The sequence below is a fragment of the Megascapheus bottae genome, chromosome X, assembly GCF_031878675.1.
Source record: "Megascapheus bottae isolate mThoBot1 chromosome X, mThoBot2.hap1, whole genome shotgun sequence".
Classification (NCBI taxonomy): domain Eukaryota; kingdom Metazoa; phylum Chordata; class Mammalia; order Rodentia; family Geomyidae; genus Megascapheus; species Megascapheus bottae.
The window spans coordinates 68,331,215-68,346,414 of NC_143547.1; positions in this window are offsets into that span (position 1 = coordinate 68,331,215).

The window sequence follows — 15,200 nt, forward strand, 5'->3', positions numbered from 1 at the left end:
GACAGGTTTCCATGTCTACTTTCCCATTCAAGGCCCTGTTTTTTATCCAAGGAGACAGAAGCGTAAGGGGAAAAATGCTTGTAGGGCTGTGAGCGTGACCTAGTGGTAACATGCTCACCTAGTACGTACGAATTTTTGGGTTCAATTCCTGGGAACCACATACACAGAAAAAACTGAAGTGGCACTGTGGCTCAAGTGGCATAGTGCTAGCCTTGAGCAAAAAGTGTCCAGTGCCCAGGCCCTGAGTTCAAGCCCTAGGACTGGCAAAAAAAGGCTTGTAATCCTAGCCTAACCACTCAGGAGGTTGAAATCTGAGGGTTGCAGTTCAAGGCCAGCCAGTTCAGGAAAGTCCATGAGACCTTTATATCCAATTAGCTATTCAGAAAAGGCTAGAAGTGGTGTTGTGGCTCATGTGGTAGAGTAGTAACTTTAAGCCCAAACAGGCTTAGGGAAAGGGACAGGGCCTTAAGCCCTGAGTTCAACATCTAGGACAGGCAAAAAAAAAGGGGGGGGGGCTGGGTCCAAGTTCATATTGCCTGTGGCAGAGCCCAGAGAGGATTTTCCAGTCCTGAATCTTTCTAGCCCATCCCTCAGAAGCTTGCCGTCTCTTCTTTAAGATTAACACAGAGGCTGCAGGGTAAGCTTCACCCATGGATCTGGACATGGCAACCTGATGCACATTCCAGATAAAGCACATAGTCCCCTCCTTACCTGCCCCATGCATGCTCCTGACCTTCTCAGCTGTCCCTGTTAGTGCCTTATGGTCCTATTTGTCAATGTATTCTGTTGCTCACTCCTGCCCTTTATCAGAAAGCCAATCTCCAGAGGTCATCGTGATACCCTGAGCCTCTCTACCTTCCTTGTCTATCACTGGTAACCGTCACCTCTCCTGACCCCATAAGCCCCCTTGTCTCTTTTCCCTCCCTCTGCTCCAAGCACAAGTTGACCCTACCCCTTACTTGTTTTTACCTCCCATTGATGGAGGACTTTTTCTAGAGCTGTACTGCCAATTGTTTTCTGTCATGATGGAAATGTCCGGATCTTCTCTGTCAGGTTAAGTACTCACTAGGCATATGTGCCTACTAAGTACTTGAAATGTGGTTAGGGTAGCAGTTGCTGGTGGCTCATGCCTATAATCTTAGCCACTCAGAAGACTGAAATCTAAGGATCATGCTTCAAATCTAGCACAGGAAGGAAAGTCCATGATATTTGTACCTCCAATTAACTACCAAAATCTGGAAACAGGGTTGGGGTTCTAGCCTTGACACAAAAAAAACAAACAAAAAAGAATCCTTGGGGGCAGTACCCAGGCCCTGAGTTTAAGCCCAAGACTAGCACACAAAAAAGAATAAAAGATAATTAAGGTAAAAGATCCCAATTTTTAAATTTCAAAGTAATTTAAATTATGATTGACCTTCCATATTCTCAGGTTTTTCATTCTTAGATTTAATCAACTGTGGAACCAAATTAATATAAAAGACCATTATGTCTATCCTGAATATGTGCAAACCTTTCTTCTTGAGTTATTCCTTAAGCAATTCAATGTAAAAATGATTTTTTTCAGGGGCCGGGATTAATTCCCTAACATGCACAAAGCCCTGTGTTTGATTCCTTGGTACCACACATACAGAAAAAGCCAGAAGTGGTGTTGTGGCTCAAGTGATAGAGCGCTAGCCTTGGGAAAGCCCAAGGATAGTGCCCAGGCCCTGAGTTCAAGCCCAGGACGGGCAAAAAAAAATATTTTTTTCAGAGTAATATCACAATTTCAGGTATTATAAAAATGTTTAGAGATTAATTTTTGTGTGTGTCAGTATTGGGGCTTATGTCCTCTGCCCCTTAGCTTTTTCCCTCAAGGCTGGCATTCTACCACTTGAGCCACAGCTCCAGTTCCAGCTTTTTGATGATTAACCGAAAATAAGAGTCTCACAGTCTTTCCGGGATTCTCAGATCTCAGGTTCCTGAGTAGCTGAGATTATAGGTGTGAGGCCCCAGCACCCTGATAGAGATAATTTAAAGTCCATTAGAAGATGCAGGTTACGTGCAAACAGTTCACCATTTTATATGAGACTTGAGCATCTCCATATTTTGCTATACAAAGGAGACTCTGGAGCCAGCTAATCTCCTGAAGGTGTCAAGAGATGGCTGTATCTTGTTCATGAGCACACTACATCATTTCCTGATGCAGAAACTACAGCTTGACCAGGGAGCCAAAGTATCCAGACTCCTCTCACCTTCCAAGAGCAGTCAGATAAGTTTTTTATTTCTTGGTGGGGAGAGGTTAGGAAAGCACTTAGTAGGGCAAAATTAAATAGTATTTGCTCCAAAAGTTCTTACAGCCTTTAGCAGAATCAAGGGAACAACAGATTTTCAAGAGCCAGATGGACATACTGCCTGAGGAACGCTTCATTAAGAGCTTGTCTAGTGGAGAAGCTTGTCTAGTGGAGAAGCAAGAGTGTGGACTTGTGGTAGAGTGCTTGCCTAGCATGCACGAAGTGATGGGTTCAATTCCTCAGTACCACATACACAGAAAAACCAGAAGTGAAGCTGTGGCTCAAGTGGCACAGTGCTAGCCATGAGGAAAAGTGCTCAATGACAGTCCAGGCCCTGAGTTCAAGCCCCAGGACTGGCAAAATAAAGAGGTTGTAGCAAGTGAGTACAATTACCTTGTATACCCAAGAATGGTCCTCCTCTCAAAGTGAGGAGGGACTAGGGAAGCCATTTAGCCAGCTAGATCAGCCAAATCAACCCTGAGGTGACAGATGCCGTAGCCAGCTTGCCCTTCTTCATGGGAAACTATGATACAACTATTTCTTGAGGAACAGATAAAGCACCTATTCTCTTCCTTGCCTGTCCCTCCACACTCCTAGCCTTCTGAACTGTCTCTGGAAGTGCCTTGTGATCCTATTTGTCAATGTGCTCTGTCGCCCACTCCTGCCCTTTATCAGAAAGTAAATCTCCAGAGGTCGAGGTGATACAGAGGAGGGAAGTGGGGCAGGGAGAAGGAAGAGGTGTAAGAAGAGGAGGGAGGAGGGGAGGGAGGGTATGTATCTAAGGGCGTGTATATAACAACCACATTTTCATGGCTTCATATCTATACTGTACCTCTCACAGACCTTGGCTTTGGCTCCATTATCTTTCCTTTTCTCCTGCTGTCTTGCTGTGGGAGGGAATGAGGGACGCAATGACTTGGTGTGTTGCTCCAGTGAGTCACACACATTCACTCGCCATCCTCCAACTGGACCTTTAAAATGGGTACATGGGTACATAGTATCATCTACCAATTAACAGTACAGGAAAGCTGTTAAAATATGGTATTACCCTGAGTTACCCTGATACCACGATAATGCCCAAGTTTATTTTAAATGTGGCTGATATATGTTTGTATAAGTAGAAGCATGTCATTACCCCAGCTCTACTCATTCTGTGCTCTCAAACTTCAACAATCCCCTCACTCTCTGTCTCCACCTGTCCTACCTTGGGTTACCCATGTGTACCGAAGTTAATTCACTTGCAATAATTCAAATAATTCAAATGCAATAGTGGCTTGAGAAAAAAGCTAGGGCTGAGTCCATGGCCTACCTTCTACGACATACTGTCAATATTGTAACTTTCTATTTGCTTCTCTAGCCTTGGGGAGTATTAACGGCACTACACGTGTGTCAGGATGGCTACACTTATAAAAGAGCACTACCACATTTTCTTCTTAATGTCTTTATAAGATGGAGTGAAGAATGCTGATAAGTCTGTGTTTATCAGGACTGCTAGCCTATAAATCCCCTTCCTTCATTTCTGAATCTAAATTAGAAAGGGAAGCCTAATAGTACACACAACATGAAGGAAGTAGAGGAAAGTGATTATTAGCATATTTCCTCCTCCTAATCTTCCGCCTCATCACTCTCTTCCTTCCCTCCCTCAATCACATCTATATTTCGACACTACCACACTGTTAGGATACTATTGCAATTGTTCAAGGCAGTTTGCTGGTCTCAAAACACATTCGACTCACCTTACAAATAACCATGTGCGTTCTGTTCTAAGTTGTGCCATTTCTACACCCTCTGAAAAGGTCATTCACGCAAGGGTCCTTAACAGGAAGAATCACCAAAGCAGATTGTGAAAGTTGATTGAGGAACAGAATAATAGAAGCAAATGAATTAAATACAACGATGTCAGATGTGTTCACTATTCAATTTGCAATACATCCCATTGCTTCTAATGTGTGAGTAAACAGGTGTTTTCATACTGTGTTGTTAATAATATACATTAGAGCCAGACACTGGTGGCTAATGTCTGTAACACCAGCTATTCAGGAGACTGAGATGAGAGGTTCATGATAAATCAGCCTGGGCAGGAAAGTCCAAGACACTCTTATCTCCAATTTCACCAGAAAACCAGAAGTGGAGTTATGGCTCAAAGTGGCAGAGCTCTAGCCTTAAGTAGAAGAGCTCAGAGACAGTGCCCGAGCCCTGAGTTCAAGACCCGTGATAGACCAAAAATATGTAAATCAGAGCCAGGCACTGGTGACTCACACTTGTAATCCAAGCTACTCAGGAGGCTGAGATCTGAGGATTATGGCTCAAAGCCAGCCTGGGCAAGAAACTCTGTGAGACTCTTATTTTAATCATCAAAAGTCTGGAAGTGGAGATGTTGCTAGAGTTGTAGAGTGCTAGCCTTGAACAAAAAAGCTCAGTAATAGTGTTCAGGCCCTGAGTTCTACCGTAAATTCAAATTCTAAGACTGAAACCAAAAGAAATAAATAAGAATTTCATTAACAAGTTACCAGAAACACTTGTATACATAATTGAATGTATGTGTGAATGTATATGTCCAGGCACATATGTAAAAGCAGGATATTGGGTACACTACTATTTGCCACAGAAAGACTGGTAAAAGGAGTTCATTTCCATCTCTAGGACATTAATGAATATATTTTGTGCCATCCACATAGTGAAATACACAGTCCAGGATAAGAAGCCTGAAAGTTTGTCAAAAACTAATTAAAATGTAATTACAGAAATGTATTTTTAGCTCAGTGTAGTGCTACCTGTAATTCCAACACTTAAGAGGATGAGGTATGACAACAGTTTTGAGGCTAGCCTGAGATGATACAGAAGCAATTATGAAAGATCATAACTGCTGTGGATTCATTTTTGCTCATTATGTCTCTATTTCTACAGAAATTTCCAAGCAAAATGATTTTTTGTAGGCAGTACTTTCTGTGTGGAGGCCTTCAATATCCCCATACACCCAGACTGTTGTTTCTTTCATCCAGATTTCCAGAATGATCTGGAGGGTGGAGACTTGGTTTTCCATCTTTCTTCCCACCATTGTGTTCAGCCATGTTCAAGCTGTAGTTCCTGCTGTGGTCACAAGAGGGCACAAAAGACTGTCATTATCAAAGTCTTTACAAAGACACTGATAATGGCCGCCTTTAGGCCAGAAAAATATGACACTGCTCTTAAGATTAGCTCACGCAGAATGATGCTAGTTCTACACGAAAACAATTCTATGTTAAAAAATAGTGTGAAAGCATATGTCATGAAACACCAGGTAGCTCTAGAGTATCTTAGCACCTGCTGATATAGGGAAGCACTGTGGAGGCAGGAGATGCTGAGAGAGGCTGTGGGAACCAGGGCAGGATCTGCACAGCTGTATTTCCTTGACCTAGGAGGAGTAGAAGAACTTTGCTGAAACCTGTGTAAGTGTAGTCATTGAGGGTGAACTCCTCTTTCGCTTCGATATTCTCCTTTAGCTCAGCCTACATTGAGGAGGCAGAGATAAATCGGTGAATGCCTGGTATGTATGGAATCAACAGGAAACTAGAGGTCACCATAAACTAGCAAGATCCTGTACTGGGTACAATAACTCCTGTGATCTCTCCACCCCCTGGGCCACTGGGCGTGTGAAGGTGAACACCTGAGAATATTCAGTGAACACTTGTATAATATTGTGGTTTAAGGCAGGAAAAGGACTCACCTTGTAGTGCTCATGTACTGGGGTCCTGGAAGAGCTCCTTTGTCCTGCTACAGTGCAGATTCACAGTCATTTCTACCTGGAATTCTTTGAAGGTCTCAGAACCCTGGATCAAAGGTGTGCCTGAAGAGAACACAGAAATCCCTGTCAGAGTACCAGCTTAGAACCATGTTCATAAACTATTGTGTGACAGTTACACAATGATTTATTTAGTAATCGGTGAATAAGAAATAGGGGGCGGCATATTATTTTTCATTGAATGTACATGTGTTTAAGTATGGAAACTGTAGTGTTTAAACATAGAAATTTTAGTTTGAAATGCTAAAAAATATTATGGACTGATTAAATTATGATGACCAGGTACTTATTTCTTCAAAAACATGTTTATAGTACACTATTCTATGTATAAAGAGAAGCAGATAACAATTTACTTGGTAGTCTGTCTAGGGGGACAGCTGTTCATGTGCTTTCAAATCCTAACCTTCACGATAATTACTAACACATCAAGCCAGGAAGCTTTCTATTTAGTTCACTCAGAGGCTGGAATTCCAGTCCTAAGGATAAGGACTCTAAGAAGACTATGATATTAGCTGAGTGACCACCATTTTTTGGAAGATTCCAGAAATCGTTTGCCTATAACACAGAATCCAAGCATCTTTCTCACTTCCTCCCTTAAATTGCCTATAGCTTGCAAAAATCCCTGGAGATTTTCATCTATGTAATTTTGACTTTGACCACCAGGTGGCAATATTGTCCGTTTTGTGCAGGTGATTTTTTGCCTCAATGAAAAACCATTTTTTTAATTTTTATTTTTTGGCCAGTCCTGGGCTCCAGCTCAGGGCCTGAGCACTGTCCTCGGACTTTCTCAAGGCTAGTGCTCTACCACTTTAGCCTCAGCCCCACTTCCAGCTTTCTTTTATATGTATGTACAGAGGAATTGAACCCCGGTCTTTGTGCATGCTAGGCAAGCAATCAACCACTAGGCCAAACTCCCAGCCCCAAAACATAATTTTTATAAACAGAAACAACATTACTCTGCAAAGCTGATAACAAAACAGAAGGTACAGTGAAACTCTGAGATAATTCCTATGTGTTTAAAAATAAATGAAATGGCAGGCACTATGAGTTCAATTTGTTTTTGTTTTTTGTTTTTGTTGGTGGTGGCGGTGGTGGGGTGGTGGTGGTAGTGATGGGGCTTGAACTCTGAGCCTAGGTGCTGTCCTTGAGCTCTTCAGCTCAATGCTAGTGCTATTCTGCTTTGAGCCACAGCATCACTTCTGGTTATCTGGTGGAGAAAGGGTCTCACTGACTTTCGTGCCTGGGCTGACTTTGAACCACAATCCTCAGATCTCAGCCTCCTGATTAGCTAGGATTACAGATGTGACCCACCCGCTTCTCACTCAGTTCAATTCTCTATCTCATCTCTCTTTGCTAGATTGCAGAATTAGAGCTGTTCACCAGTATCAACACAGATGTTTGAGCTTACAAAAGGGTGTATAGTCTTAGACCCCATTCCAAGAAAGTTAATTTCAACAGCCACCCTGAGTCTTAAAATTCAGCATTTGTAATGCTGTGACTGAGGTGAAGTTGGATCTGAGAAAACTGTGTTTTCTATGGGCTAATGGGCTCACTTCTCATCACAGGCTCTCAGTCACAGGTAGAGTGTAAAGAATGAGGAAACCTTGTGTGATTTGGTCCTCATTCTTCCTCTCATTTTCAGGGAACTACCTACAGGTTTCCCTTACTGTTTTTCCTTTTTCTTCTTAAAATATTTACTTTTTTTGCCAGTCCTGGGCTTGAGCTCAGGGCCTGAGCACTGTCTCCTTGGACTTTATCAAGGTTAGGGCTCTACCACTTGAGCCTCAGCACCACTTCTGGCTTTTTCTATATATGTGGTACCAAGGAATTGAACCCGGGTCTTCATGCATGCTAGGCAAGCACTTTAACCACTAGGCCAAACTCCCGGCCCGTTATTTACTTTTTGATGTTGCAGGGGATTGAACCCAGACCCTGCAAGTGCTAGGCAAGTGCCCTATCCCTGAGCTATACTCCACTCCCTAGGTTTCTTTTTCATTTAGTCATTTGGTAGGATAGAATTATAGGGTCTGATCTCATTTTGTATCTATCTTTTCCCTAAGAGGGTGGTCCCTTCTATTGGTCTGAGGAGGTGATGTGGAGTTTTAGCTTCATGTCAGACCAGAATCCACAGAGAGAGAATTCTCAAAGACAAACACAGGACTAGGACCCCTAATGGAATATCTAATTGCTCTGATTCTAGTGCAATGGTTTGCTTAGATTTTTCACAACAGTCTAAAAGGAAACATTTTTATGTCTTGCAGGATGTTATGTCAACTGTTACAGTCTCTGTGGATAGGATGCAGTATTACCTAGGAATTTACTCTTGGCCTTAGCTATCTGTTTTCTATCACAAAGAAACAATGAACAATTTAGAAGTCTAGAAACATGACTCTTGTCCACCAGTTGTTGGATGATGGCATAATATAAGGTACATGGACAAGCTAGGGTACTGTGCACATATAAATAGCAATGAAGACCTATAGGCTATACTACTGTGGAGGAATCTGCTAGATATATTGATAATGGGAAAACAAGGGACAGAATAAACAGCCACAGCTATCCAACAGAGTAGCCACTACACCCCGTTAGCTATTTATACTTCAAATTGAATTAAATTATAAACTCAGTTCCTTGGTCATAGCTGGTTCCATGTTCTCAACATGCATAGGTAGCTAATGGAGACTGTATTATCCCCCTTTCAGTACAGTACATTTTCATATTGAATAACCTGATAGAATAAGGTACCTCTTATCTATGGAAGGGGATGAAGTCCAGCTTAGACAAACATACAAAAGAGTTCTAAAGTATTCAGGTCGGCATCTCATTGAGCAGTTGATGATCCTGGTCCTTATTTACCCATGTGTGAAAGCTTTCTTTTCCTCTGTCAGTGGGGACTTGAGAATATCCCTGATAATCTGCCTCTCCCTGACATCCCTGACATCCTTCCCCCATGTCTCATTCTCCGTCTGACCCACCTATTGGAGGGCACCTGTATCACCATCATTGCTCACAGTATCTGGAACCAGCTTCCAAGGCACACATGCCACAGGGGCGGACACCTACACAGGCTCACCTCTGAAGGTTTGGTCTAATAACTAGTTCACTTTACTAGCCAGCCTGCTTGCTCTTGGTTGTATCCAACCAAGTTCTAAAGCCACATCCTTTCTTCTTTCCCCTTTTCTCTCTCCTATTCCCCCATGTGAAGGAATTCAAGAGCATCCATTCAGCTCCAGGCCAGGTCACCATGCGCTTCTCCTTATCTTACTTATCACAGGAGCAAAGGAACATTCAGGACATCAAGAGATACAACTCCTGACACTAATACCAGTACACTAGCCAATAAACAGCCCCAAGGCCACCATCTGGCCCCAAGTCATGCTTCAGCACGTACATCTAAAAGCCTCAAGGCTGTCCTTAAGTCCTGTCCTCCCCACTTGAGAGATAGGGGCTGGTTTCAGTCCTTGTTGTTGCTAACAAACTGAATAAACCTTTGTTACCTTTTCTCTAAAACCGTGCTCTTATTATTTATCAGTGGGAATTGAACCCAGGGGACTGAATTTCTGGTATCACACAGACACGGCAGTGTAATGTTCAGACAGGGATTCCATGTAGATCTTAGAAGGGGAGATGTGTCACCTTCATTATTGTCACTGACTGGCCTAGTGTAAGGCCACAGTTTACACTCATTTCTTGCATAAAGTTCCCTCAGCTCAGCTCAAGGCTGGTGCTCTACCACATGAACCCCATCTGTAATTCTAGCTTTGTGGTGGTCAATTAGAAGTAAGAGTTTTGGGCACTTTCTTCTCTTGACTTCCTTCAAGTTTCATCCTGAGATCTCATCTTTCTGAATTTCTAGAATTACATGGGTATCCTAGCTAAGAAAGCATGTCTTAAATAAACCACAATGGCTACTACCCAGCAGGTAGTTGCTAATGAAAGAAATGGCACCTCTTTCCCAATAGTGAGATCTAAGTAGCTTCTCTACTTTCCAACTCTTTCGTGAACCATACCAATGTGATTCCACAAATGTGATTTCTTTTCCTTTTATGAATTCACTGGCAGGCATGATACTCCACAGAGGAGGGGGCTTCTTTTCAGATCGCGAATACAGCAGGAGCTTCAGCATCATCCATATTCAGGTCCTCAGGACCTGCCTTTCAGACACCTGATATAACCTGCCCAGGGAGAAAGAGAATAGGGCAATCATGACTCCTACTGGGAACTATATGTACTACATCATGCAAGGCTGTAACCAATGGCATTGATACAATTGAGTAGTACCATAAGTACAGTAGGCTTCTCATTAGGGTCATTTTTCTTTATCTATCATCTAACAATGAGAAGGAATAAGAGATGAGCCATTGGTAGTTCATGCCTATAATCCCAGCTACTCAGGAGCCTGAGATCTGAGAATTTCACTTCAAAGCCAGATGAGGTAGAAAAATTCATTAAAAGGAAAGGGGGTAGGAGAAAGATCTGCTCTTCATGTGCAGGAACTGGGGCTTGAAGACCCACAAATTGCAGTTGTTATCTCATGATGATTATTGTTATTATTATTTTGTTCCAGTTCTGAGGTTTGGGTCTGTCCCTAAGCTTCTTTTGCTGAAGACTAGCACTCTACCCCTTGAGGCACAGCTCCAGTTACAGCTTTTACTGGTAGTATAGTACAGGTTAGAATCACAAGGGACTTTTCTGCCAAGTCTGTGTGATCTTCAGATCTCAGCCTGCAGTATAGTTGAAGAATAACACTTGAGCCACTAGAAACTTACAATCCCCTGACAAAGATTTTACCTGGCCAAGATGAATGATTAGTATCTAAAATATGGAGATGTCCATATACATAGGGACAAAAGATGGGCTTCATTGCTTGCTTTTTCTCAGACAGCTCCTCAACTTAGTGTTTCTACTCTTTAGAGTGGCCAAGAATTTTTTTTTCCTTTTTATTCTTTTCTCTCTTTTTAAAACCATTTCAAAGGAGAGTTTTAGCTAGCAAGCTCCATTATGGTCCCCTAGGCCTAGTAATTTAGTATTTAAGCCCTGAGATTCTTATCTTCCATTAACCACCAAAAAAAATATCAGGAAGTGGGGCTAAGGCTCAAGTGGTAGAGAGTTCAAGCCCTAGTACTGGCACAAAAAGAGGAGGGAAGAAGGGAGGAAAGAGAATGGGAGAGGAAGAAGAGGAAAGAGAAAAGAGAACAAAGTGACCTGAATGTTTATGGACACTGATGATCCCATAATAATTATAGGGCTATGTTTGTGCTACATCTGTGTGGGACATTACTGAAGGTCCCAGTGATCCTGTGTGTGAACATTCTTACCCCTATGACAAAGATGGGGGTGCTGGTCGTAGTGATTTCTTCCTGGTATTATCTGCCTGTGCAGCAAAACCTTCTGGACATCATGGAGCAGGATCCCGGGGCTGGAAGGTCCCTCATCTCTCAGCATCTCAAGACCTCCTAATGGTGAAGCAGAAAAACAGCAGAGTTAGGTCCAGGGTCCCAATGCCTTAGGGAGGTTTAGACCCCACCCTGGGCACCCAGACCTTTTGCCTATTTGGAATACCTGGAGGTGGGACCCCGCTCTTTTAATCTGATCACATAGGTCTGCATTGGTGTATTGAAATCTCAGCAGGGCTGCCATGATGACGTCAGGTTTCTATGGCAACAGTGATGTACACGCAGTTCTACAGACTGGAAATGCCTCCCCCACAGTTCTCCCTGCAGTGCCCTTGCTTTTCCAGGAAGGCAAACGCCTTCAGTCTTCTGACCACCTGAGAAAGCATACGCAGTAAATATACGCATTAGAGAAATTATAATTAGAAATACTGATGGAGGCAGCAGGCAGAATTCTCCCCAGGTTATTAATCTGTAAACTTAATGACCATATAGGATTGTTAGTACAAACAAAAGCTAATACTAGCTAGTATTAGTGGGATGAAAGGAAAATGGACGCTTGCATACACTGTTGGTTTCAGGTGGGTTTATCCATTATCTGAGGCCTTTGTTGTTATAACTGAATAACAAGAATGTCCTTTGTTACATTAGTCCTATTTCCGTCCGCAACATAACTTCAGCTGAGGAGGCTAAAGATGTAGCACAGTGGTAGAGATTTGGCCTAGTATCTGTGCAAACCCCTAGATTGAATCCCCAGCACCACAAAAAAAGTCTCAGCTGAGAATTCAGAAAAGGACAACTAAGGTGGTCTCTTGATCTTCACCCTGATAAAGGGACCCTAGCAGAGGAATTGGGTAAAGGAGCCACATAAATTCCCTGATTTAGGCAGCTAATATTTATTGCACTGTAGGAAGCCCCAAATTGTTTACATTATTGACTGGACATAACTTTCTTGACAACGCTACCAGTGAGGTATTTGCTAGGCTCTCATCATGGATGTATGTGTTTACAAAACATGTCCTGCATGACAAAGAGATTATTCACCATTGCGAACACGTGCCAGCCTGAGCAACTCATGTGGCTGCAGACAGATCTGAAATGAATGTATCAGACCACATACTGCTTTGTAATGGCTAATCTCTATTCTCATGTTCATTTGAACTAGATTTCCGGCAGTGATCAGGCTTGGTGCCCTTTCTCATGCATCATGGAAGGTTTATGGGAGCCCAGGAAGTAGAAGCCTTCTAGAAACCAGTGTTTCTTCCACCCCTTATGAAAATTGGAATTTGTGGGGAAAGCCAGCAACTGGTAGCTAAATTTGTAATCCTAGCTGCATAGATCCAAGGATCATGATTCAAAGTCAGCTCAGGCAGGAAAGTCTGTGAGACTCTTATCTCCAATTAACCACCAAAATTAAAAAAAATAAAAGTAAAAATCCAAAAGTGGAGTTCAAGTGGTAAAGCAATAATCTTGAGCAGAAAAAGCTCAAGGACAGCACCCAGGCCCTGAGGTTAAGTTCGAAGACTGGCATCAAAAAAGGTGGGAGGAGGATACTGGGCTGTTTGTATATGGTTGGTAAAGGAAGGCCTCAAAAGAAAGATGTGGAAGGAGCTTTCTCCTAGGCAGGACTTGGGGTGGTCTACGAATTCCTAAAGACTTGAGCAGTACTCCATGTTAACACTAGGGCTAGCTTTATGGGTAGGCCATAAAAGATGGCCATTTAGTTATGAGTTACATTTTCCTACTGGATTGAAGGATGATGACTCAGGGTTGAAAAGCCTAAAGGCTCTGAGCCAGCCAGGGAAATGCTCACCTCAACTCTGAGCAGTATGAACAGATGAGTGATGGAGGGAGAGGCTTTTCCAGGCTATAGACTTTTTTTGTCAAACATGTATATTTAGCTATTTTAGTGTTTAACATTTAGCTAAATTTCAAAATCTCTGCTATAATCCAACTACAAAGGTGAGCGCCTGTTTTTTTTCTAGATGAATACAATGTTTTTCACAGTTTTAAAGGATTTATTGATCTCGTATCCTGTTACATGATTCTTTTTTCCCTGTTGTTAATGGTTTTGGTTTTGTTGTTGCTAGGCGTGGGGCTTGAACTCAGGGCCTGAGCACTATCCTTGGGCTTTTCTCAAGGCTAGCACTGACACTTGAGCCACAGCACCATTTCCAGCTTTTTCTATGTATGTAATACTGAGGAATCAAACCCGGGTGTTCGTGCACTCTTACCACTAGGCCAAAATCCCGGCCCCCTTATTAATGGTTATATTTCACATGTGTATTTGTCGATGGCCAGTTAGTCTTGTTTGTGTCCCCATTATGTCCTGGGATAACTGTAGGGTCTAACAAGAAAACTTGATGATGATTGAGTTTGTATCCTGATTACAGTGAAAATGTAGGGTCATGAAAATTTCATGTACCTCTGAAAAAGAGCATATTAGTATAATTTCTTTGTAGACACACTTAGCAACATCTGTGAGAGTAAAGTGGAACCTGTCAGCTGTCACTCTGATCTTCACTCAGAGAATCTCATGCATGTATACAGGTTTTGTAACTCACCATGGCTACAGTGTAAAAATATCTCAAAGCTGTATAACAAGCCAGGCTTCAGAAACACAACTCAGAAAAGAAGTTTCAAGAATTGATAATTAAATGTTTTACATACGTAGAGCTAAAGTATGAGAAGCAGTTGTATGTTTTGTCTAGGAATGTATTCATGACTAGACAGGAAATTTTCAGTAGAGGGTCTGTCAGAGGGGAGAGGTAATCAAACACTTCTACCTTATAACTGTAGTTATACTCATATATTTTTCTGTTATGTTATGAACAACACCTTTTTGAAAAGTCAGACATTTAATGTATTCTTCTTGAGTGAAGTTCTAATATGTTTTGGCTCTGATTAACAAGCAATCCATTTCCTGTTTAGAAAATGTGAAAATGGGGGCCAGGACTGTGGCATAGTGGTAGAGTGCCTGCCTAGCATGCATGAAGCCCTGGGTTCAATTCCTTGGTACCACATACACAGAAAAAGCTAGAAGTGGTACTGTAGCTCAAGTGGTAGAGTGCTAGCCTTAAGAAAGCCCAAGGACAGTGCTCAGGCCCTAAGTTCAAGCCCCAGGACTGGCAAAAAAAGAAAGAAAATGTGAATATGTATTGAAATACCACTACTGTCTATTTATAAACCTCAGCCCTATCGTATACTGGTAGAAGCTTTTATTGTGGATTATATTCTTTCTAATTATCCTACATACACATATACGTACATGGATTTGACTTAACTGGAACGCTTGATTTTCTTGGTGTTAAATCACAAGTGTTGTGACTGACATTTACCCTTCTTTAGCTCACAGGCCTGTAGGTGAGAAGCCTGGCAGGACATGACTTCATTGTGTGTTCAGTGTCTCACAAGGCCAGAGTCAACACATCAGCACAGGCTCAGTGAGATGTCATCTGAAGGCTTTAGGTAAAAATCTAGTTCCAATACCATCTGTGTTGCCATTTCCCGAATCAATCCCTGATAACTCATGGACTGAAGTCTCCATTCCCCTGATGGCTGTCATCCAGGGGTGCTCTCTGGACTATCCTAGGGGCTATGTAGTTCTCTCGATGTGACCCCCCCATCTCCCATCCACCAGTGCTGCAATAAATGTTCCCTTTGCTTTGAATCTCTGCCTTCTCCTCCTCTGAACACCAGAGAAAACTCTGCTTTCAAAGTGTTTAATTAGGTCAAACCCATCCAGAGAGTCTTCCT